Raw genomic sequence first — 24880 nt, 5'->3', positions numbered from 1 at the left:
TTAATCTCATCCTCTCTCTGCTGCTGCAGGGCTGTACTTTAAAGCAGCCTATTGAAGCGACTTGCTGCAGGAGCGTTTAGCTGGAAGCGGAGTGGAGGCCTGTGATACTGAAAACAAAGAAGCTGTGGTGGAAGACAGTGAGGGAAAAACTGCCCTGTGCTGAGTGGCTCCTCACTATAGAACAGTCAGCCACCCTATCACAGCCATTTGTGAAATGAGTTCCGGCAGTTCCATTTCATTGTACAAAGCCTCTAGCAAAGACCCAGTATGTGCCTTCAGGTTCTCTTGCTCTTTCAGTGGCATCTGCAGTTATGCAGTGCCCTTGCTTGAGCAGTGGGGTTGGATCCAGAGAGGATATCCCAACACCCACGGTATGATTGATAACACAGTGATGCTGTACATGTAAATTGATATAGATAAATGCTAAATATTAAAAAAGGCAGCATCATATCAATCTTCACCTAAGTGCTTTGAGATCGTCACGTAGAACGTTTGATATAAATGCAAAATAATTATTATTTTGCAGCAATTATTCATTTCCTTTTATTATACTCACACGCACCAAGGAGTACGTTCCCATTGCCAAGCATTTGTGAATAATCTCTGGAGAGGGGTTTGTCTGATGTGTTTATTCAGTGTAAATAAGTTAAATGTTGGGGCATGAATGGTTCTCCTAATTGAATTTATTCTTGTAAATTTAATGCATCCTAGCCAAATGTGCCATCAAAAATGTGCATTATTTTGTTCATCTGCATGGTCACCATTGAAATTCAGAGAACACATCTGAAATCCTAGCACATGGCTGGAGGGAACGGTCTTTCCAGCAACCCAGGGAAATGTGGTGTGGAATTTCAATACTTGTATATCCAGAATGAGTACACGGGTTCCTTTAGTAGAAGGATCACTGACTGCCGTTGTAAGGCCAGAGCATTCCCACTGTGAAAGTACAGCTGTTTAATTGTTCCTAGTTCTCCCTCTGTGGCTCACAGTTCCTGTGCTTGTTCTCTGCTCAGAGAGGATTTCTAAAGTGAAGAGGAAGGAACCGAGGAAAATCTGTAGGTTCTTCTGTCACTGTGCTTTATGTACGTGGTAAGAATGACATACAGGTGAAACTCAGCACTAGTCAGGAGTATTTTGTTCTAATTCAAGCTGTATTGTAGTTCTTATGGAGACCTGACAGTAACGAATGAGCTGTTTGTGAGGACACTATTAAGAGACTTGGAAGTCCTGAGTGTACGAGTGTCTTTTCATCTCTGAGTACCTGGAGGCTCTGTTAGGTTTCTTGAAGCTCTTCATCCATGCCTCAGGCCCCAGCAGGCTGTATATCTGCCACAAACTCCTAATCTTCTGAGCCTGTTGCAAGGCAGTTCAATGGGATGACTGGGAGGTGAAGGAAGCTCCATGAAGGAAAACAAAGCACAGCACATCGTTATGCTACCGCCCATATTCTGAGTAGTGTACGCAGTTCTGGTTTCTCCAGTTCAAGTGCATCTTATATAGTAGACCTGAAATGGCTCTGAGCAGGGTAGCAAGGATGGCCAGAGGTGTGGGATGGCTTGAATTTGAGAAATGACTGTTGAAGGCTGTGCTCTCCTGGCTCGAAGAAACAGGTGAGGTGCTGAACTTATGGAGTCATGAGTGCTGTGAAGAAGGAGAATAAGGAATGACTCTTCTTTTCTGGCACTGGGACTGGAGGTCCTGAGGAGAGCAGAGCAGGTAGTTCTACACCCAGGGATGCAGCAGAGCTGTGAAAGCCTGTAGGACCTGAATGCAACCAGACAGCTATGGGGAGAAAACTCCATCATGAAGCATGAAACATGGGAATACCATGTGGAATACTATGCGTAACATGGGAATACCATGTGTAACGCAGGACATCTCTAAGGCAAATGTGACTGGAAAAATAATCTGAAGGAATACCTCAGCGTGCCTGCCCTGTTCTGTGCTGCTGTTTGGAGGCAGGCTGTTCAAATCTGAGCCTTCTTCTTACCCTATGTGCTCATTACTGCATGTTCTTGTCCACTGCTCAAAATACATCCTTTGGCAATCAGTTCAGTTTTAGGAACACTAAACTTTACGGAGTTCTGTAACTATTAACTGCTTTATCTTCATGCCATTAAGTATCATTAGGTTCCTACTATGGGTTTCACAAAACCTAGATGAGCCAAGTGGGAAAAATAATTGCAGCCCATATGCCTGAAATCATCCATCCCACTAAGGACTGCAGTTCAGCTCATGAGCCGTAATCACATCAATTAACCTTTGTTCCATTTAACATTAGGAGGGCCATAGAATAACAGTGTTCATAATTAACCTCCTGAAAAGGGATGCATCTAAAACAAAGAGAGATCTCTGTGTCTCTCAGGCCTGTGCAAATGCAGGGCCAGAAGTGAGAGTTATTAAACAAAAGGAATGAGGTGTTAATATCCCTTGAGCTCTGCTGCTGCACCATGAGAGGAAGGGCTGCTAGAACCCTCTTGGGATGAAGAGCCACCCAAATGGGTGCAAAGCCAGGGTAAAAGAGGGACCCAGAACAGGGTCTTAGAGTCTGTATGGGGGTGAGTAAAGGAAGCTCCCTCCCCAGGAAGGCTGTCTGCACGGCACCCAGGTGCCTCTGAAGAGCCATGGACTGTGTGGGAGGGGTATCTGCTGCCCTGTCAGAGAGCTGGGGCTGGCCTTGGGGAGAGAAAAACATGCAGCAGTTGTTCAGGAGGAAAAAATGGAGAAGATTCACTGAGCAGCATTGGGAAAGTAATTGAGCTAAACTGAACGTAATTGGAAAATAATCACGGTGAGCAGCAGTTTAACACATTTTATTGTAATTTGACCAGAAGTTGCTTTATGAGGTTGTGTTTGGCTCCATCTCAGAACTTGTGGTGCACTGCCTATAGCATAGACAAAACACTTTTTCTGCAACTGGGAGTGAAGCCAGAAGCAGATTGCACTCCCTCACCCTCACTGCCACCTTTGTCTCCGTGCACTGTGCTGGGTCAGAGGAATGAGGCCTCCAGTTCCCCCAGTGATGTCTCAGAAGGATGGTGGCACTGCAACAAGAGGAGGTGGCTGCTGGTGGGGGGCTGGGACCGGGAGAACCCACTGGTGCTGAACGTTAGTCAACAGTGTTTTCTGTCCATGCTTCCCTTGTGCTGTTCTGCTCCAAAGCTTCTTATGCAAAGCGTTCGATAAATACCCCCTGAAATGTGGAAGAGATGAACAAGGTAATGTGAAGAATAATGAAATGTCCCTCAGCCTCTGGGGAAACAGTATTGACCAGCCATGGAGAGAGCTCGTAATGAGGCCCACTTTACCCAGAGAGAACAGTAATAGCCTTCCCTTCCGCAGCCCCCCCTTGTCTCCCCCGTAAATTGTGTTTGCTCAAGAAAATGATTTGTTCAGGAAAGGAGCAAGGCAGTGAGTGCTGACTGGAGAAGCAGTGTGGAGGGAAGGAGGAGGGCTGCGGGGACGTTCACAGGCCAGATGCGGCTCCCCAGGGTCAGGCGCTGTTTCAGACAAGATCTGCTATGACAAAATGCCCCTCTGGGTCTTGCTGGCCCAGGATGACTGGGAAGGAGACTTTGGGAGTGCAGGAACCAGAGATGGCATCAGGATGGATCCTGTGTCTCATGAGTGCAGCTCCCATCCCAAATGTGCTTGCCCCTTGTCCCACCTAAACCATTCCATTCACACCTGAGTTCTTTGCACTGATGGTGAGATGTCTGCCAGTCCCACTGTCAGTTATCCCAGCTCCTTGCTCCTCACCCTTGCTGTGCTGCAGAAGGCCCTCACAGTATGGCTGCACTCAGTACACTTGCCTGGTGGGTTTAGCACTCCCTCTTTGGCCCATGTATTATATTGTCTTCTGGGGCACCCCCAAAGCTCTGGCTGTGTACCCATCCCTTCATCTGCAGAGCTTCCAGCAGAGATTACAGCGCCGGGAGGAACACAGTCCAGCCTGCTCAGCAGCCTCTTCTGCACCACTGAAATGAGTGCCTCTCTCAGTTCAGCATCATGGAGATTTCTAGAGCTGCTCGTTTGGTTTTTACTGTGCTAATTGTTCAAGGCAGCATCCTGTTTACGTTAACCTTCACAGCATTGTTCCTGCATCTTCCATTCCTTGCCCCTTTATTGTCTGGGGTAGCAACAGGTCACTTTGCCTTGCTGTTCTTATTTATACCTCTGCTGTCAGAACTTCCTTTGCCTACCCCCTTTTTAAGCAGCATCCCACTTAGAATGGGATTCAATTAGATGGCAATTCCCTTTCATTTGGTCCAGTGGACAAAGTGCCAGAACATCTCAAATTGAGATGGGGCTCTGGTCTCATGGCCCGCAAGGTCGCTGCAATCCAAGCTCCTCAGCTTGTATGATGTGGCTCACATTCACACAGTACAAATAAATAGTAGCTTTGTGAACTTTAGGTCTATCTGAGTCCTTAAGTTGGTGCATTTGAGCACCTACATGCTGCATAGCATATTTGAAAGATGGAGGAAGAATAAGAGTTTCTGTTTCTTAAAATCCATCCTGAACACCAGGATACACACCCATGATTCAAAGATATTGTGTTATACTTTCCTTGTACCTTACCACCTAACATTCAAGACAAAAAAAAAAAAAAGATTAGCATAAGCAGGTAAAATGAGCCACTTCAAACCATCTCCTTCATTGAAATCTGTGAAGACTCAACTCATCAACAATATCAAACTGGAAAAGGAAAGGCTATAAAGACAGCATTTCCCATGCCCTTTCTGGTTCCCCAGATTCAACCAACAGCAGCCCTTTCAGATTCTCTGTTGCGAAGTACTGGCCTAGCTGTTCTTTCTGACAGGAGCTTTAAAGGCCAAGTGGGACAGCTGGGATTTCTTGAACCCTGACAACTTGAAATGCCCAAGTGGTTCCAACTCAAAGATGGAACTCTTGGAATTTTTAGGGTTGCTATATTTTAGCAGAGGGCTTGATAGCCCTGAAAAGCTAACAGAAGCTCCCCAAGGTACAGCAGAAAACTTGAAGACCTAAGAGACTTGATTCGGATTCACTTGCTTCTCATCTTCTTCAAACGGATGAAGGTAGACTGTGCACCCCATGGGTTAGGAGAAGTGGAGGAGAGGAGAAATGAAAGAACTTTGTCAGAGATGGATTGACAAAGATTATCCACTACTTTGGATGCTTTGAGAAAAAAAACTTAGAAGAGAAAAGCTAAAGTCTGAAACTTGAATGACGTTTTGGATAGGACCAAAGGCTGAAAATAAATTTCCCATCCCTTTGGGTAACATCCTTTAAAATTCCTCACTGACCCTGACTGGAGTCAGATGTCTTTCTGTCCCTCTGTCCTTCCTAATTAAGGGGAGAAAGATGTTTTCAGTAGATCTTGATATGGAGTTCCATGGGTCACAGTCTGTAGCGCTGGTTCGTGCCTTAGCTGCTCCGGCAATACCAGACAGGAACACTGAGTGTTAAATGCAGCAGCTCTTTGGAGACTGGATATTTACCAGACTGACATTATCCATTTGAGTTCCCCATATGATTTGCTTCATAAAAACAAGAAAGCAAACAAACATCCCAGCCGAAATAATTTTCTACAGTCTCAACAATTAGGATAAAATCTTTGTTTTTAGACACTTTTCTTCCTCATGCTTCAGGTTGAGCTTGTTACTTTCCCCAGCTAATTAGCATGCAGCCTGCAGGTTACACAGCATCAGCTAAATATAAACCATCCTTTTATTTTTCATTTTGTTTGAGGACTGTTGACAGAGCTTTTTGCTTGCATGAAAGGTAGAAGATTAGCCATGTGAGGTTCATCTCTCAAGTCTGTCTCCTGTCATCAGAGGAAGGAGGGTCTCATCCTTTAACCAGGCACACATCCAAGGCAATGCACTGGACAAGGCTTTGCACAGGGTGGTGTCAGGGTCAGACTCAGGGGACTGGGATCCTAGGCTCTGATTTGGCCGCAGTTTAAGCAGTGAGAACAAGAACTCAACTCTTGTCAGTCGTGACATTTCTTCTTTGCTATTGGATGGCCGGAGGAGTTACCTTCTTTCAGTGTACTTTGTGTTCTCTATGTGGTCCTCAGAGAACAATCCTGCTTGGGAAGTGGAGTGGCTGAGGTCTGTGGTTAGGGGGACTGCAGCAGGATTTGATCCCAGTCATCAACCGTTGGGTATAACAGCTTATGCTTGTAAATTCCTCTGAGATTTCCTAATAAACCAGCTTCAGCAGACGTGGGGGCAATGATACATGTCCTCTCCATGCGCTTTCCAGGCTTCTACTAACAGAGCTGGCCCCTGTATCTGGCTTGCCTGCCAGTTTGTAACGCTTTAGGAACGATGACATTCCAGGCTGAGGAAGAATGAACACAGCCTCTATGTTAATTTCTCATCATTTGGTGCCCCCTGTGTCCTTTTTATACCCATTAGAGGACAGGGTGACATTAAGGGAGCCTCTGACTGCATTTCAAAGCCTAAGGGACCCTATCTTGGCTGAACTGTAGCTGACATTTCACCCACCCTGGGCTTTAATGCACAGCAAAGACCCTCTGGGCATGATACACAACCATTTTATAGAGCACTGAAACAGAGCTTTCTCCAGCTGGGATAATAAAGGAGGGGATTTTTTTTTTGATGGCTCCTGTTGGAACACATTATGAAACCCTTTGTGAGAGGCTTTACAGAGTGCCTTTAAAGTGAATTCAAATGGAGTGAGACTTGGCAGAGACTGAAGTGAAGAAGAAGGTAGGGGTGTGTGGAGAGCCTCCAGACGAAGGGAAACCATCCTTGGAGCACAAAGAAAGCTGTCTGTGGTATTAGATTTCCTTTGTCCTCCCAACCTGTAAGGCAGGTGGCAGAGCTGTGATTCCCAATGAGCATAGAAGTCTGCTTGATAAGGTCTCTCCCACATGTTCAAGTCTTCTCCAAAAGGAAGAAATAAAAGCTAGTCTGGAAATGAAGTACAGGAGTTATTGAGCCTGCCTTAGCCTTGGGAGAGAGAGGAATTAAGGGAATATTGTTTGGGGATCCTTGTGCTATATCAGCAAAGCCTTCTGGTTCAGTACAGGTCTGGTGTCATCTCTGGGCTTTCCAGCAGCAGCACAACGTCACTTTTATGAGACCCAGAATAGAATGAAGCCAGAAAGCTTATAGCTTGACTTCCAGCCTGACTCTGCTTAAACCTGTTCTCATTGCTGTACTAGAGCCATTAGTTTCCAAATCTTGATTCCTCTGTGCCTGCTCCAAAGTTGATCCATATGTTAACTGTGCAAGCTGGGGTATTCAAAGCTGGAAATATGCCTCAGGCTGTTTTAATGTTTCAGTTAAAGTGGGCCATTCATTTCTGAAGAGAAGATTAGGGGAAGAATAAACACCACTGTTTTGACCACACAGAACAAAATTCTGACAGATGAGTGTCTGGGAAGTGCAACCTTATGTCTTGGAGAGAGGATTCAACGTTTGTAAAATACCACTCATCTAGCTAAAGTTGCCCCACTGAAAAGATATGCACTTTTGAAAATTCCCCATCCCATGTGTATCTGTAGAGACCATCTGCAACGTGACTGCTCCATCATCCCATGGCTCCTACAATCCAGTCTGTCATTGTTTACAGCATCTACAGAGAGGAACTTTTGCGCAACTCTCACACTGCCATAACACGACGGACTTTTTAGCTCACAGAGCACTCTGGAGCACTATTGCTAAAAGATCTCTCCCCTCTGTGGGAGGCTGTTCCCTTTCTGAGAGTTGCACACAGGGAAGAATGGGAAAGAGCTCTTTGGTGTCAGTGGGCAGGCTGTGTGAGGTAAGGTGCTCACTGGGAGCAACTCATTTTTCCTATTCCGAGGAACAAGCCTTATTTGTGCTATTCCTTATACCCAGAAGAACTGGTGATATGGACACATAAAATCCCATGTAAACCCTGAAAAATCAGACTTGAAGATCATTGCAAACCTAGCTTGGCAAATTAATGAGGATTTTGAATAAATTTGGCTTTGTTTCTGTCCCTCAGTTCCTCAGTTATGAAGATAATAAAAACACCTAATTCAGCTGGGAAGCTGCTGATGAACAATTTATTAATACCTGTGGCACTCAAATGTTATCATGAGCAAAGCTTAGGAAAGGCTTTGAGGAAACCTATCAGGATTTAGCTCAAACACAGCAAATATGATATGGAGCACTTGGAAAGAATGGATAAAACAGAATTGTGTTGAACGCCTTCTATCTCGTGTGCTGAATGATACCCAAAACATCACCAGCGAAGAAGTCAGAGGGTGGAATCTACCATGAGCAGAAGGATCCAAGCAAGGTCAGAGACAATGTCACCATGCTGCTGGCCTCCCTGGGTACCCATACCTCAGGTGTTAGACTAAGAGCAGTCTGCTTGCACTGGCATTCTGAATGTAACTTGCTCATGAGGGGAGGAGTAGTATGCGTTAAATATTAAGTAGCATACATCCATTTGGCACTCCTCAGAAATTTCAGCTTGGGTGTAAAAACAGTTAACTACCAAGTATTATCTGCAAAATGGTAGTCACAACAACAGAGTGGATTATATGTGTGTGTACACAGCAAGAGGCAAAGCCATCCTCAGAGTTTTATTCCTCGTGTGGGCTCCTTCCTTCTGTTTCTGTTCCCCCATAGGTTGTTTTCTCAGTCCCCAAAACTCTTTGCCATTGCCCTGGTGAGTTATTGAGTGCTTTAACTTCAAACATTATTACATCAAAAGGGACGTGAGTTTCAGACACACAGAAAGAGAAGAATGGTTTGGCTAGTACAGGGTAGTTCTACTGTCATAGAATCATAGAATCTTTTGAGTTGGAAGGGATCTCTAAAAGCCATCTGGTCCAACTCCTCTGCAGTGAACAGGGACATCTACAGCTACATCAGGTGCTCAGCATCCCATTCAGCCTGACTTTGAGTATCTCCAGGGATGAGGCTTGGATGGAGGTAATCCATATCCTTTGGTAATCTGGTAATTTGGTAAATCTCAGAACCCAAAGAAATCCAGCTTCTCCCTTGATGGATCACTAGAAGCAGACATATAGCACAGATATAACACTGAAAGCAGGACAGAGATCTACAGCAATGCCTTCCACCTCCATGGAGAATGGGAGCAGGCTCAGGAGTGATCAGCCCTGCAGCTTCAGCCAGCTGCTGGCCATGGGCTTCACCTCCTTCCACAGGGTGTTTGGATGGAAAATGGCACATTGCCACCAGGCATGGGGAAAGATGCTGCAGTTCCTTCCCAGTCGTGTTCCTCTCCTGCCTTGCAACTGAATCTGGCCCTCTGAAGGGAGGGGAGAGGGGATGACACACCAGCAGGCAGGGCCGGGTGATAGCAGCCTGTTTGTAACCCTCGATAAATGCCACAGTGCAGCCAGCGTGAAATGAAGAAATATTGCTCCTGGTAAATATTTATTTTATATCAGAAATTAGCATACCAAATGTAATTAAAAACAACTTTATGTGCATTCTACCCCCCACCCCCTACCCCAGTCTGTCAAATGACATCTTAGAATAACAAGTCATAAAGAATGTGGCCTAATTAGCAAGCATCCCAGCTTACTGTTGCCTTTTGATAATTACCCTGCAATGAGCATCTGAAATTGGGATTTCATTCCCCCTCTGCCCTCCTCCAGCTCTATCCCTGAGCTGCTCGGGAATGGCCGGCACGCAGTGAGCCTGCTGCCTCTGTGCATCAGGGTGTGTGAGATAAAACACTGCTGTAAAGAGGGTTTCCAAAGCCTGTGATCAGTTAGAAATGACCCTTTGTGAGAGTCTTTCTCTCTTTGTAGCTCGAGTGAAAGCAATGCTGTCTTCCCTATCTCAGTGCAGACTCCCTCTGAGCTGGAGGAGCTAAAATTTAGGGCAAAAAGTGGCACTTTTCTCCTCCTCAGATCTGGGACTCTCCCTGTGTGATGCCGCTGCCTCGTCCCTGCCTGCCACCACAAACCACCAGCTCATCACCCACCTGAACACTTCCCACCCAATGAGCTCCTGCTCTCTCACCCACAGTCAGAGCACGGGGTGCTCAGAAGGTTTGGTTTGTCTGGCTTGGTTTAGACACTGACTGCAGCATGAGACAAATTACGTCATAGAGGAGATTGTTTTCTTCACTGACTAAGCAGAGACCCTAGGGTGACTTACTCAGATAGAGAAAAAAAGCAGTGAAATGAATCCCATTCTGAGATCTTGCTTTCCCACAAATAAGGGCTAACAAAGACAAAGCAGAGGCGAGGGGCAGCTAGTACTAAGAAACAACAGAATTAGCTGTAATGGGAAGTATTTCCCAAGAGGCCCTTCAAAACGAAGCTTTTCATCAGCACACAAGAGAGGCACTGGCTTTGGCTGTCTGGAATGCTTTGGTGAGAGAAGAGGAGAGGAAAAGCTGAGGTTTTGGAGAGAGCACCAGAAGGAAGGGCTGCACTCTCTGAGATTCATGGAAATCCAGAAGTTGTGTTGAGGCACCCAGGGATGGTTTCTGGTAGCTTCTGTCAGGGTGTTGGTGGTGCTGCTGACCTTATGGAGAGCTTCTCCTCTATTTTGTAGAGGACAGGGAGGATCTCCATGCTGACATCACAAACGCAGCAGTCCCAGGCACTGGTTTCCTAATTACTGTGCATGGCTGAGTCCTCCTGGGGATCCAGCAAGGAGGGCTACTGAAGATAAAGGAGGCTGACATTACGTTTAAGTCATTAGAGAGCTCCTTGGGGAGCCGGAAGGATGGGGAGGAGGAGAAGGAGGGTGAGGCAGCGGGAGAGGTGGGAGCAAGGAAGAAAGGAGGGACTGAAGGAAGCTGTGGGCAAAATGGGATGGAAATAGGTGACAGCATCTGAGGGGAAGACAAAGAGAAAAGAAGAGGGGAGAAAGGAAAGCGTGGGAGAGGGAGGTGGGTTGTGATGGTGGAAGAGGCCCTGAGGAGCTCTGAGTTGTCTCTGTGGGAGGGGGATGCCCATGGCAAGGGCACCACAGAGCAGGAGGATGCAGAACAAAAGTGCTGCAGCTCATGGCAGAAGGACAAATGCACGACACATGATTTGCTCCTAGCAACTTCCTATTGGAAATGGTTGACTTATTTCTTTGGAAATACTTGCTGGTTTGAGAATAAAGCCTCTTTTCTAGGCACTTTTTTAGGGTAGCAGATTGTTGTTTCTGTCAAGTGTAATGTTTAGTAGATGGAAAAAAAATAACAAATATGTACAACAATGATACGCTTTCTTTTCTTTCTCTTTTTCCATGTGGGATATAAAGGGAAAAATAGAAAACGATGTGTCTGAATGCATGAAATATTTTCATGGATTGTTCTGAAGAAAGTGATTTTTTTGTTTTTTTGCTTTTTTTGGTGGTTGCAGAGGAAAGGGAAAAAAGACTGTTCCAATAAATTCTAGATGATCTTAGGGGCCTTTTCCAATCTTAATGATTTGGTGATTCTGTATAGCCATAGAGCAGTATCCTCACTCCTGCTGCTTCACTGCTATTTTGCAGCAGGGGAAACTGAGGCACACAATTGCCTCCCCTGAGGGTGGGGAGATGGGAAGGAGCTGTGTTAACCTTGGTGGCTGTGGCTAGTCACCCTACAAAGATCTGCATCCTTCCAGCCTGAATGGCTCCATGCTCTCCCTCTGCTTCATGCAGTGTTTGTGCCCCACACCTGCTCCATCTCAGTGCCAGCACAGGGTACTGGGCACACTGGATAAAAGCTGTGCACAAAGAACATTTCTGCAAGTGGGGAGGCTGGGAGGAGTGGGAAGGAGGTTATTTAATTGCTGAAACTCGGGATATTTTCCAACACAGACTTTTTCAAACAGGGGATGTATCAAAACTAATTGCTGTGCAGGCTGGCCAGCTCCTTATTTAGGAAGGGTTTTAAAGCCCCATGTCAACTCCCCTCTGATGAAACCACAGCATCAAGGGAGCCCACTGCCCTCAGCACTTTTCCCTGTGCCAGGACCATGGTGGCAGCGTGGGGTCCTTGGGCTGCAGGCAGGTACCACACCTTCCAGCCCTTTCCCACCTGGGATCATCAACCATGTCTGGACCCCTGCCCAGCAAGGACACGAGGGGTTGTGGTGGATCCAATCCTGGTTTTGGGCAAGAAGAGACCCAGTTTTTCCTGGTCTGGAAGAGCTGCTGTTTCAGCTCTGCTGTCTGAGCTGGTCTGGGCTGTGGTACAGCCATGGGAGTCAGTGGAAAGAGTATTCTGCAGTGCAGCCTCCTGCATCTGGATGTGCCCCCCCTCTTGCTTTCTCCACTGCCCTCTTGTCATTTCCCACTTGGGCACCTCCACAAACATCTTAATTTCATGCCTGCTTGTCAGGGCTACTTTGTGAAACATCTGAATGACATTAGCACAGTTTAAGAGTGTGACAGACTGATGAGCAGCACCCTCCTGTGATCACCTATTCCAGATGGCTGAGTGACAAATCTCGCTCCTGAGACCTTCATGAAGAGATGCCACAGGAGGGACCCCCCTGGGAACACCATCCCTACCCACAGCCCAGCTCCCAACATCCGCTGGGATAGGCAGCGCTCATCCAGAGTGAAGCAGACATGCAGCAGATGTTGCATTCTTCAGGGACCCCAGTGAGCATTCCCCCTCCCTCTGACTTGTTGCTGTCTCATCTCAATTATATGCACAGCCATCGGCAACTCGGACAGACCCTGCACTTGCTCATCTCACCATGGTGTTCTCCTTCCCGTTGCCTTCAGGAGGCATTTTGCACTCGTAGACGTACTTCAAACCCCAAATCATCGCAGGATATTTTGGGGAGGAAACTGCATTCACTCACGTAGTGTAAGACAAACATTGCTGGGGCAAGCAGAGTGAGTGTTAGTTTCAAAGAAATGCAGCCCAAAATGGTGAAGCCCTGTGTTCAAGGTGACACTACCAGCTGTTTGCATGCCTGCTGCCTTGCTGGGCACAGCTCTGCTTCCCATGCAGCCCCTCCTGAGTCATACCAAGCTCTTGGGACACCTACTGTAGTGTAAGAGGCTCCTCTGCTGTTACTGCTGGGAGGATAGAAGGGCACAGTGGGATCAGTGCTTACAGGGTCACACTGCAGTAAGTAAAGCTGGAAGTTTCTGGGGGAGCACCGATGGTGGAACGACTGAGTGAGGACAGGGCAGCAGGTGTGGGGAAGGAGGAGAAATGGAATACTGGGGAGAGAGATTTAATGATCGCCTACAGCTGGAGCTTTGTGCCTCCTCTGCAGCAGAGCACTGTTAGAACGCTGCCAGTAAACAACCTGTATTGAAAAGCTTCCATTCATCTTTACAAAGCCAGTTTCCTGTTTTAGCTCAGGATCTGGGCCCTGTGGTGGCTGTGCTCCTTCTCAGGCTGAAGGAGGTAAGTGTATTCTGGGTCTGTAGGATGCAGGAGATCCAAGACACAAGGTAAATATGGAGAAGGTATTTCCTCCTATGCTCTCAGAGTTGTCCTAGTGCTTTAGTTAAAGGCATGTGGGTGTTCGTAAATGTGTTCTCCTCTCCTAACTGCTCCCCTAGCCTTAGTTTCTATTCTCTAGCTCAGAGGGTGCTAACAGAAAACAGGGCTTGGGAAATGAGGCATTCCTTGTGTTCTTGCAGCCTGCTTTAGGTCCCCAAGAAATGAATTTGAGGGTCTTGGGATGAGGTCAGCTGGAGCAGCAAACCGTAGCATTTCTCTCTCTGCCCATCCCAGACTGCTGCCTGATTTGGGGACACCCAAGAGGTAGAAGTAGGACCATGGCTTACAGCACCTTTACTGCCTGCTCATCTGACTGGCATGGACAGGGAGCTGAGCAGTTTGCAGGCTCAGACAATGGAAATCAGACCATCTGTACTGTATCAGCCCCAAGGTAAGGGCTCCCTGCCTCTCCAAGACAGGATCTGAAGTTGTGGCAATAGGTCTGGGAGGCAGCAGTAAAAGACAGCAGCTGATCAGAAAATAAACCAGAGAGCCTGAGGGGAGAAGTCAAACCCAGCTTTTACTGATCTCACATAGAACAATAGCATTCTGATGGTTAAATAATTGCTTTTGTAGAACACTTAGGCTTCAGTGTAGTGGCAGAAGGTTTTTTGATGGTGCCCTGTGAATAAATTTGGAGTCTCTGCAGCTATTGCTTTCCATTTAGTGAGGCATTTGCCTTTGGTGCAAGTGACTAACAAGACTAACAAGTGACCTGGCCTGATTCAGTTCCTCTGAGAAACTGTGGGATGAGGAATCACCTGCTTCCTTGTGTCCATCACTTGCAGGAAAATGATGGGGGGCTCAGGAAGGCAGCAGTGAAGTTTCCAGTCACAAGCGAGTGGTGTGTTTCTCAGCATTTTTAATCTCCTTATTATGATAATGGGCTGCTAACTGATTGTATAGTTAAAATGGGAGTTGACACCAGGGCTACAGTTTCTCTCTCTTCAGAGAGATGCTGCAGTAAACAGCCTAGCAGAAGGCTGTAAGAGCTGGTGTTCTGCCTCAAACCTGTGTTAATGGGAATCTGAAGTGCAAGGGAATAGAGGGAAACTGAATTTAAGAGGATGAGTGCATCAATTGGCTCTGGATAAATAACGCATTTCTTGGCCTACAAAGGGGATGGTAAGAGAGGGCACACTGTGGGTGATGAAGAGAAGGCATGGAAAGTGCAGATGCTGTGGGAATACAGGAGCACACAGCACTGGCATCGTTCTGGCTGCTGTTCTTGTATTGCCTGCTGTACCCCCTACTATGTGGCCCAGCGTGTTGGCCAAGCATTTGCCCTCTATGGATTTCCCTTGAATCTTCCATATGTTTGGGAACTTGCTTCTATCTCTACACGTGATCTGCCAGTACCCTATGCCATCCCAGATCCCCTCAGTTTATTATAAGACCATTCCAGCAAAGCGCGGTGCAATGACAAATGTTCTTGGCCTTTGGTTTGCTCTCATATCTTCACTCTTGACAGTTATTGGCACTGAGCTGTAACTTTTTGCAAAGGAGAAAAGGGATCTCTATCACCATCCTAGCCATTAAGTTGCAGATGATAACAAGTAAGAAAGTGACAGGGCTATGAAACTATCTTTTCCATCCCTATGAACACTTCTCTCCTACACTACTGAAAAAGAGGGGAAGAGCCTTTCTCCACTCACCCATCACTGAGATGGGTGGGAAAAGAGGAGGCAAATGGTGAACTGCTCTGCACTGCTGAGCTCGTGGTACTTTTCTGAAATCCCTGGAGAGCTGCAGGTTGATTTCTTGATGGCTTCTGAGGAAAACCCTTGTATGATCCTCCTGGATTTACCCCAATTAAGCTCCCCACTCTTGCTCTACCAGACACTTAGACCATTCATTTTTCCCTTTGAAAAACAGAAAGAAAAGGACCAGTTTCATTTTGAAACTGTTTTACGTTTTGTTTTTTTCTTAAGGTCATGGTCAAGTACATCTGTGTAAAGCAAAAAAGACCCACTGAATTTCAAAGTCTTGGGCAGCAGCTATTTCCTCCATTAAGCAGGTGGATGTGAGGAAATGAGGGAAAGCATATTGATTTTTTTTATTATTTTTTTTTTTTACCATGATCCATTAAAGGTTGTGTGGATATTGAAATATGAATCTGGTTTTGATGTGTGGCAGAGAGGAAACAGGAATCCTGAGAGACTGCTGTAATGAGGAGGTAAGGGTTTGTTCTGCTGCTGGGATGGGCAAGGGAGTTTCCTTTAAAAAGCTGGACTTGATGATCCTTATGGGCCCCTTCCAACTTGGGTGACGCCTCAAACTCAACTGTGAGCAGGTAGGGATGGGGTTGCCCAGCTTTTCCACCTGTGTGCCGGTATTGGGAAGGAGATGTACATGGCTCCCTTGTAGGAAAAGCTGGAGACTGTGCTCAGGCATGAATGTCCAATGAAAGGGGAGGAGTTATTTATAGAGGAGTCTGCAGAAGCCTAAAACATGAAAGGTGCTTTCTACCGGCTGGACTGGGGGAAATACTGTCTGTCTTGAGTGATTAGCTGAGAGTAAGGTGTTTAGAGTAGAGGCTTTTATCTAGCTGCACGTAGCACCCTCAGGTAAGGAGAGACAAATTTACAGGCCTGCAGAAATCCTTTGCTGTCTGTGCTCTGCATGCACTGGAAAGGAAATGGATCTGAGGGGATTAAATGGAATGCCCAACAAGGTTTGTGGACTAATGGATGTCTCACAGCCTCCCTTATTCCCAGCTTCTTGAGAGCAAGGAGAATTCGCAGTGTGAATCGAAGCAAGTTCAGCTCCTCGAGGCAATGCAATATTGCAAACCAAGCTGTACTGATTGCACAGCACGTGCTAAGCTGTGGGACTCCTTGCCACAAGGAATTATCCTGCTAATGGTGAAGATAACTAGGCAAAGCTTGATGACACGTGGTTATACAAAGCAGTACATACAGAAATACAGTCTTGTGATCCATGCCATAAGGAGCTTCTCTTCTGGTTATTAGCCTTGGAGGCCTTTCCTTGCTATTTTCAGGGTGCTGAACAAATGCTTCTTTGCTGTAGGTATGTTTCTGCTTGCACTCATTTTTTGTAAGAGGGGAGTAGAGAGAGGTGGCAAATGTTCCATCTGTGGGATGCTGGTTGAGTGATGTACCCTGAGCCAGAGAAGTGGGCTTGTGTAGATGTCAGTTACAGGGGTCTATGTGTTTCCCTACCCCGAGAGTGGCAGTAAATCTGTCTTGCAGTTCAGATCTCCCAGCTGTTCTCTGGGAGAATTTATGACCTGAAGAAGTGCTGACAGACAAAAGCATGCCTTGCTCTTCTGCTGGGAGACTGCCCTTGTCCATCCCTGCCTCCATCCCCGCTCCTCAGCCCAACCTGTGCACTTCTTGAATGTTGCCCACTGCTGGGAGCAAATGGCCACAGATTGCTGCCTGCCTCCTTCATGGTGATATCACTGTGGCTCCTGGTGTGAGCTGGGCTCCTGCCCCTCCACAATGCATCATTTGTGTCCCTGCCTTGTGTCCTGACCACTCATTAGATGCCTTTTCTCAAGAGGCACTGGGCTCCCTCCATTTACACAGTCCCAGAAGCATTAGCATTAGACTTCCCCTTGCAAGTCACAGGCAGCCCCACTCTGTTTGAACTCAGCCTCTAATTTTAGTATCACAGCTACTCTTTGCAGAAGGTCAGCAGAATCCCTGCCCTGTCAGAGAAATTACTTCCTTGGCAGCATGCCGATATGTTGCAGTCATGCAAGCCAGCCTTCTCTGTACAAAGCAGCCTTCATCAGGCAGCAGGGATGCCGTGATTCAGGGTCATTAGGTTGGCACGACAGAGCTCACACATGGATCTGTGCTGGGCCCAGTGCTGCCCTCCTGGCCGCCTGCAGTTCCCTTCTCCCTGCTCTGCAGTTGTGCTTCCAGAGCAGCTCCATGAACAGCCCTGGGGTGCGCTGTCTGAACTCTTCCTCTCTTCCCATTTCTCAAGCTTTAGAGAAACCTTGCAGACCCTGGATGGTCCTAAGTTTGGTACTTCTCCGAAGATTTTTGCTCTGGATTTTTTGCATTTCAGAAAGCAATTCAAGTACTTGGGGGAGCAGTGGTACAGCAGAGCCTTCCTCTTGCTCCTCCAGGATCCAGAAGTGCTCCCCTAAGCAGGATGTCCGTGGCTCCTGGAGCGCAGCTTCTCACAGCAGTTGCCCCCGTTGTCTCTGAGCTGACTGACGCCCTCTGTGAAGTGAGCTGCCTTCTGGTAGCACTGCATGGACGGCATGACAGGGCTGTGCACTGAGGTTCTGCAGGAAGAAAGGAAGCCAATGAATTATTTAAGCACCTCCATTTCTGATTAGCTTATGACTAACGTTCATTGCACCAACCCCTGAGATGCTGTGTGTTAAAACCACTGGAGGAGATATAATGGGTTGAATTGCTTTCTAGGTAGCAAGGTACACAGAAAGCTTTTGTGGACTGGTGTTTGTTTTGCTTTTAAGTAGATGCACACCTGGAGAGAGCTCAGGAGTCTGCTTGGAGATTGGGAGTTTACAATGAGCCTGAATCATTTTTCAAGGGCAACGGGGAACAATAGGGAGTGAATACCACAGCAGCCACGGGAATTAGAAAGAAATCTTCTTTCTGATGCTACATTAAGGTTTTAAAATCCATAGAATTGCAAGATGAGACTGGGAGTGGAGATAGCCTTGAAACAGTGCGTGGAACTAAGGGTGCATGAGCAACACCAGCAAATTTCACACTGTGTTGAAAAAATATAAAAACCAGTGTTGGTGGAGCTCAGAATTCAGAGGCCAAGTTACAGCAAGGTAATGAAAGCCTGGTGTGTGCTGACTTCTGTGCTGTACAGCCTGGTGTGGAAATGCTTTCCTGCTAGGGTGGCTGCATGGCAGCCCAGCTCCCTATATCTTACCAGGACATGGAAGTCTAAGGAAGAAGCCCAGCTACCTGCCCCATTTTAAACTGAACAGATCAGCCCTGAGCCTGATAATGTGGAGACTTATTTAACAGTCTTGTGTAGAATTCAGATACTTTACATTGTGTTTTCCCAAATGGCTCCTATGTATTAGCAGCCCCCCCCCCCTTGCCAGGTGGCAGATTTGGGTTTGGACCATTAGGGACTTTTTTTGTTTGTTTGTTTTTTGTTTTGGCCTGATGCCCTTCTTCCTACAGGTCCAAAGATTTGAAAACCCTCAGGCTGCTCTTCTTTGTTCATGCGCACTGAACAAAGAAGTGCCTCTGGATAAAGTCCCTCTGGATGTCTGTGTACTGCCTTATTAGTTACCTTAGTTATATTTTCTAAATGAGGATATGGTTCTTGATCACAAAACCTAAGCAGTAACAATAAAGGAAAATTCATTTGTCATTGTGTTATTCCACTATATCAGTGCCAGCTGTGCTGTGTTCCAGTGGTGTGAGTTTCCTGCAGGCTTTTTCATCAGCTGAGCTCCTTTCAGATAAGCCAGCTATTTAAGCCACTTAGAACAAAAGTTTTGGGCCCAGAAGGAACACAAAAATGTGCCCTGATGGGGACCTCAAACCAACTCCTGCAGCCTCCTTCACAGCTAGCAGCTGGTTACAGGACCAAATCTTAGAGATAACAGCCATTATCCAGATCTTCTGCCTACTTCCCACCTTAATGGTGGAATATCTTGGCTGTGGGAAGCAGAGCGGTGATTTCTGACACCCATTATTACTCGAGATTCCAGCTTCTACCAGAAGCAAAGAGAGCTTCAAAGCATCTCCGCAGGTCCTCTTAAGAGTACCATTCATTGGAGAGTGCAGTGGTTGTGCTGGGCTGCCTGGTGCAGGTGGGGCCAGTGTTTCTTGCTCCCTGCCTGATTTCCCCCAGGGCTGCCTCATGCCATATCCCAGCCAGATGCAGCTGCACCATAGCAGAAAGGGACCCTGCTGCATGTCTGAGTCCCTGGGGGTGGAGGTGCTGTCACGATGTCTTGGTGGTGGCATGAAAAAGGCCACTGCTAGGGACCATCTGCTCTCCCTCTGCCATATGTCTCTGTCTGTATGCAGCCTGAGTGCAAATGCCTCTTATTAAATAACAGCGTCTTTAATTGAATAAAACTCCCAAGGCTGGTTGGATTCTAAAAGCAACGTCAGCTCCAGGCCCCATTTTCCCTTCTCTCTGACTTCTTAAGCCCAAATATCTCCTGAATATTATATCTTCTGCATTATTGGACAGGAGTCATTGGGTTAGAACTGTGCTCAATTCAAGGAACAGCAGGGCCTAGGAACGGCATGGATGAGACCATCCTGTTTCAGAAAAGGTTTTTGGCTGTGTGGGTGGGAACTGTGCCATGCTGCCTGCTTTTCTCCCTAGAGAACAGGACTCTGGGACACGGAGAAAGGGTCTCCAAAGGAGGCTGTCTGCTGCGGGCAGAAAGGAAGCTTCTCTCTGATAGCAATGGTGTCTGCTATTCTCTGTAGCAAACCAGGAGATGTGCATGCTAAGCTGAATCTCTCCCTGGCTCCTTACAGCATCTTTGCTAAGGAGGGACAGTTGTAACCAGCCAGCACTGTCCTTATGGGATGCATCCTACTGAACTTATCCTTTCCTTGATGTCATTATTGTCATCTGCTAGGAGAGGGAGCTTGTCTCTTTTATCATTGACAATATGCTAAGAAATCCCTGTTCTTGCAGCTCCTCATGCTGCTGGAGCTCAGGCAGCTTCCTGCTACCCAGCAGCAGCAAGGAATGTATGCCCTGGAAATATCTAGCACAACCTTAGTGGATGGGCTGGTGTGGATCAGATCATGCACAAGGTACAGTGCAGCCTGCCTGGGAACTCCGTTGATAACCCAGACCCCACTAGTGTTCCTCTTCCATTTATGCACCAGTCTCTGGCCATCACACCAAACTCCTGGCCAGTATCTTCCCACAGATACTCAGCATTGCCCAGTGCCATGCTCTAGCACCGTGTACTGGGCAACCGTGATGTGTGCTTAACTGTTATTTTCAAACACAGACAGACAAGGGCAGTCATCAGTGCACAGACAATATCTTGTCCATCCCAGCAGTACCCACTCCAGCTTCCTTTTTTTTGTCTGGCACCTCCTAGGTCCAGTCATCTCCACAGGAGGATGGCCTGACTGCTTCATTCCTATTCACTGAGCCCAGCTGCCAGTACCAGAAACCACCTGTTTTCTCCCAGTATCACCGTCAGGCTTGGGGTTTCAGTAGTGAGAAGCCAGGAGTGTTTCCCTATCCCTTCCCTAGAGCCAGACTGCTGCCATGAGGAGCTGCCACGTGTCTGGGCTGATGCTTGACTGCAGAGTCCAGAGATCTGTAATCAGAGCCAATTGCTTCCATCACCTCATCTTTGCTATACTTACCAGGACACGGTCCCTAGCTGTTCCTGCAAGAACTAACAACACTTCTGTTGCAGCATCATTTCTTGCTATGAGAGCTCTATGTTTGTGACAGCTGTCCATGCTGTGTTTTTGTGATAATCTTGGTTAATGTGTTATGTAGCTTATACAATACTGTCACAAATCTCGGCATCCTCTGTACTTGTTTCCAGTGATATTCCAATTTTTGAAGCAGGTGTGGGGTCAAATCAGCCTTGCTCTATAATCATTGGCTAGGGGTTGTTTTATTTCCCTGAACACAGAGTACCCAGTTCCTTCATGCATCATTTATATTCCCTACACCCTGGGAAATCTCTGGACATTTCTCTATTCCAGCCACGTATTCAGAAATGTTCATTTTCTTTCACATTCTCTTTATAAAAACAGAAACGCTCTCTCACCACCAGTGACCCCGAGGATAGGTGATTTTGTAGATTTCCCACAATTTCAGCAAATGCTTTGTCTGCAGATTTAAGAGACACCATTAGGCTATGCAGCAGATTATAAATTTCAGCCCCTATTATGATCAGTAAGCTGACATTTTTTTCCAGATGTTCACTCATCCAGCTTAGGGGGGCATTTTTTTCCCAAGCCAGCAGGATCCCCTCTTTTTCCCAGCCAGATGGATGTGCTTTATCCTTTCTCTCTTTCCCCTGTGAGTGGGTCACTCCTGTGCAAGAGTTCTCCTGCTCCCCTCGCTCACCAGCAGCTCTGCTGCTGCTGCTCACCTCTTCCTGCCTCTTTTTGCCTGGTCGGAGGAATGAAAAATCAGTAAGCAGGCTTGGTAAATGCATTGAACATGTAATGAAACACCTGGTATGACAGCCCAGCTGCATCGGTGCGTGGGCTCTCTCTGAACTCCTTCCAGTCCTGATGCTTTGCTTAGAGTAACTTAAGTCTGCTCCTTCAGCGCAAGTGTGGGGTGACCTCAGTGTCTGTGCTTTTGATGCCCAGGGACAAGGGAGAGCTGAGCCATGACAGCTGATAGGGAAGGAAGGGGCCATAAGTCCTGAGAGCTGCTCCACACTGACAGCTTTGCAAAGGCTATGTGCACCTGTACCAGAGGAAGAGCTGAACCACCAGCTTGTGTCATGCTATCCAGGCCTCCCTCCATCTAGCCCGTCTGGTGAATCATAGAATCATTAAGGTTGGAAAAAAACCCTAAGATCATCTGGTCCAACCACCAACCCATCCCCACCATGCCCACTGACCGTGTCCCTCAGTGCCACATCCACATGGCTCTTGAACACCTCCAGGGATGGTGACTGCACCACCTCTCTGGGCAGCCTGTGCCACTGCATCACCACTTCCTGAGATGAAGTTTCTCCTCATATCCAACCTGAACCTCCCCTGGCACAGCCATTGTTTCTCATCCTGTTGCTGCTTACCTGGGAAGTTATTTGACAACTGAGTTCTGTGTGTCTCATACAGATGTGCAGGAGCCAGAAGAACACTTACCATCTATGCTCTGTCAGCTGTCTGGCAAGGGTTTGCAAGCACTCAGTTAAGCAGCACAGCGTCCAGGAAAGCTTCTGGAAGTTTTCAAGAGAAGAATAGTTAGATGTGGCACTGAGGGACACGGTTAGTAAGCACAGTGTTGATAGGTTGACAGTTGGGACTATCTTAGTCATTTTCTTAGTCATTTCCAGCCTCAACAATTCTATGATTCTGAGTCCCTCCACTCCTTAATGTGTCATAAGAGGAGGCATGTAGCTGGCTAAGAGTTTCCCAGGCAGGTGCAGCTAAAGCAGGAGGAAGGCTTCCTTCAAGCCCCATAGGCCTTGTCTGGGTGGGGGTGATGAGGGAGGTCACACTTTCCACAATATTCTGGGCTCAGCACCCCCCCTGCAGGGTTCTGGATGCTTTATTCCTCTCTCCCTGTAAGCAACCCTGACCTCTAAAGCCCAGGGGGAGGTGGGGTAGGGCAGAGAATCCCCAAGCCAAGGAGGCAGAGTTGCTTCTGAGCAGACAGGCAACTATGGAGCATACTGAATGTTTCATAGCACACACTGAAATCCTGAGCCCACTGTCAAAGCCGGGCATCATCCATTTAGTGCCTCATCTTTAAAATAAATTATAACTCTTAGAGAATGAACTGCTGCCAGGTGAAGGGGGGTTGTACATCTAATACGGGAAGAGCAACCATAATGAGGAGACTAAGCACTCTCACTGGAAGGGGAGCAGAGATGGGAAATCAGCTCACAGAGTGACCCCCAGATCATGCTGAGTAAATTTCCAGCCAATGCTATTTTGGCAATCCACTGGAGAATTTTGGACCTTACATTTCTGTTGTTTTTTGATCTGCAGCATTTAGTACAAGTAGCTGGGGAATGCAAAGCAGCGTTGCAGTAGCATTTGGCCAGAGCCACCAAGGACTGTGGTGGGGGGATGCGATGCCACTGCCCTGGCATGTAAGAAGAGACGATTGGACCTTGTGTGGTAAGCTGTGCTGCTGGGGAATTGAATCTGAGAAGAAGATGCTGTGGATAAAAGAGCATCAGGCATTGGAAGACATAGGGCACAAGGCAGCAGCGGATGTAGGAAAGTCTGCACAGTCCTGCAGGGACAAGTGGGACAGCTGCCATCTTCTGCATGGAGCTGGTGAGCTTGGCATGGTGCAGCTGTGGGATGGGGAGGGCTGAGTCAGGAGGAGGGGCACAGGGCAGGGTACTACCATTTGTATGGCAGTAATGGCATTAGAGTGTGATCAGCCCTGCCCAGCTGCACACAAAGAGACAGTCACTGCTTGGGAGTCGTGAAACCAAGAGACTGTATGTATATATACACATGCATGAAGAATGGGAGAAAAGAAGGCCACTGTAAACACAGGAAATGCTGTAGCAGACCAAATGAATGCCCCTTTAGGCCCTTATCTCAACCTTGACAGTGGCTGCTATCAGATGCTTGAGAGAAAGCTGCAAAAACAATCTTCATAACACATCTGGGCATCGGTGTGATAGTACCCCCCAGGGGGCTCTTCCTGCCAGAGCCCATTTGCAGATCAGCCTACACATGGAAATGAGGAAACTCGGGGCTATGTCAGCTTTGCTCTGTCTGATGTTGCAGCCAGAAGGAATTTCACCCATGTGACCTGTGAGCCCAGCCACTTCCCTTCCCAGAGCTACATCCAGGCTGTGCTCTGGTCTCTTCCACGCTGCTGCTAAGAATAGAGCTTACATCCCTGATCACTGTGCTCCTGCAGACAACTGCAGCTTGAAGTAGGGGCAGGACAGTTTTCTTTCTAGGCAGGTCTAACTGCTGTCAATCACTGGCTTGCTGGGGATGGGTTAACAGAATTGTGAAGAACAAACCAGGTGATCCACTGCAGCTGCTACAGATAGTTTAGAAGGTACAACGATGCTATAAGGCCCAGCTGGAAGGTCTCCACCAGCATTTGCAGGTGTTGGTATTATTGCATTCAGCCTGCTGCCTCTGTTCTGCACAGAGCAAAACTAAGGAATAGCGGAAAGAATTTTGGGGAAAGACCCTAGAAGCAGATAGAAACATCTAGGACCGACTGACAACTTCTGAGCCAGTTGGTAGAGTGCAGCATTAGCCTGAGTCCTTCAGAAGTCCATAAGACAACAGTCTGTGAGATCTACCTGCAGAACTAGCATGCACGAGTCCCTTCATGGAAAAATAGCAGTGTTCTTGTAAAACGACAGCACCCAGAGCAATTCTTCTGCAACACCCCAGCTCCATTGGCTATCCCTGGGCTTGTAGTGGATGCTCAGGCAGCACAGCACCCTGCTGTTCTATATACAGTTCTAGACAATGGATAGTATCCTTCCCTGAGCTGGTCCTAGGCTGGTTGTGCTTTGTGATTTCCAGCACTTGGTTTGGAGCAACTGGCTCCAAGTGCCAGGCACACAGATGGGACCAGGCCTATTTGTAGTGCACGTGTGTGCTTATGCTCTTTCCCTTTAGATTTCAAGTGGCCAACACAGAATCCAGCAGCCTACAGAGGTTTGTTTTTTTTTTTTTTTGGTCTACTTTTATCCCTAATTGTTCCATATTTACAAATACCAATACTCATAAGGTATATATTCACACATATGCAATTGTATATGCACACTACATAGGTTGCTCTGAAGTGATGCCTCTAATTTATT

The sequence above is a fragment of the Meleagris gallopavo genome, chromosome 2, assembly GCF_000146605.3.
Source record: "Meleagris gallopavo isolate NT-WF06-2002-E0010 breed Aviagen turkey brand Nicholas breeding stock chromosome 2, Turkey_5.1, whole genome shotgun sequence".
NCBI lineage: Eukaryota > Metazoa > Chordata > Aves > Galliformes > Phasianidae > Meleagris > Meleagris gallopavo.
This window is presented reverse-complemented; position numbering follows the sequence as displayed.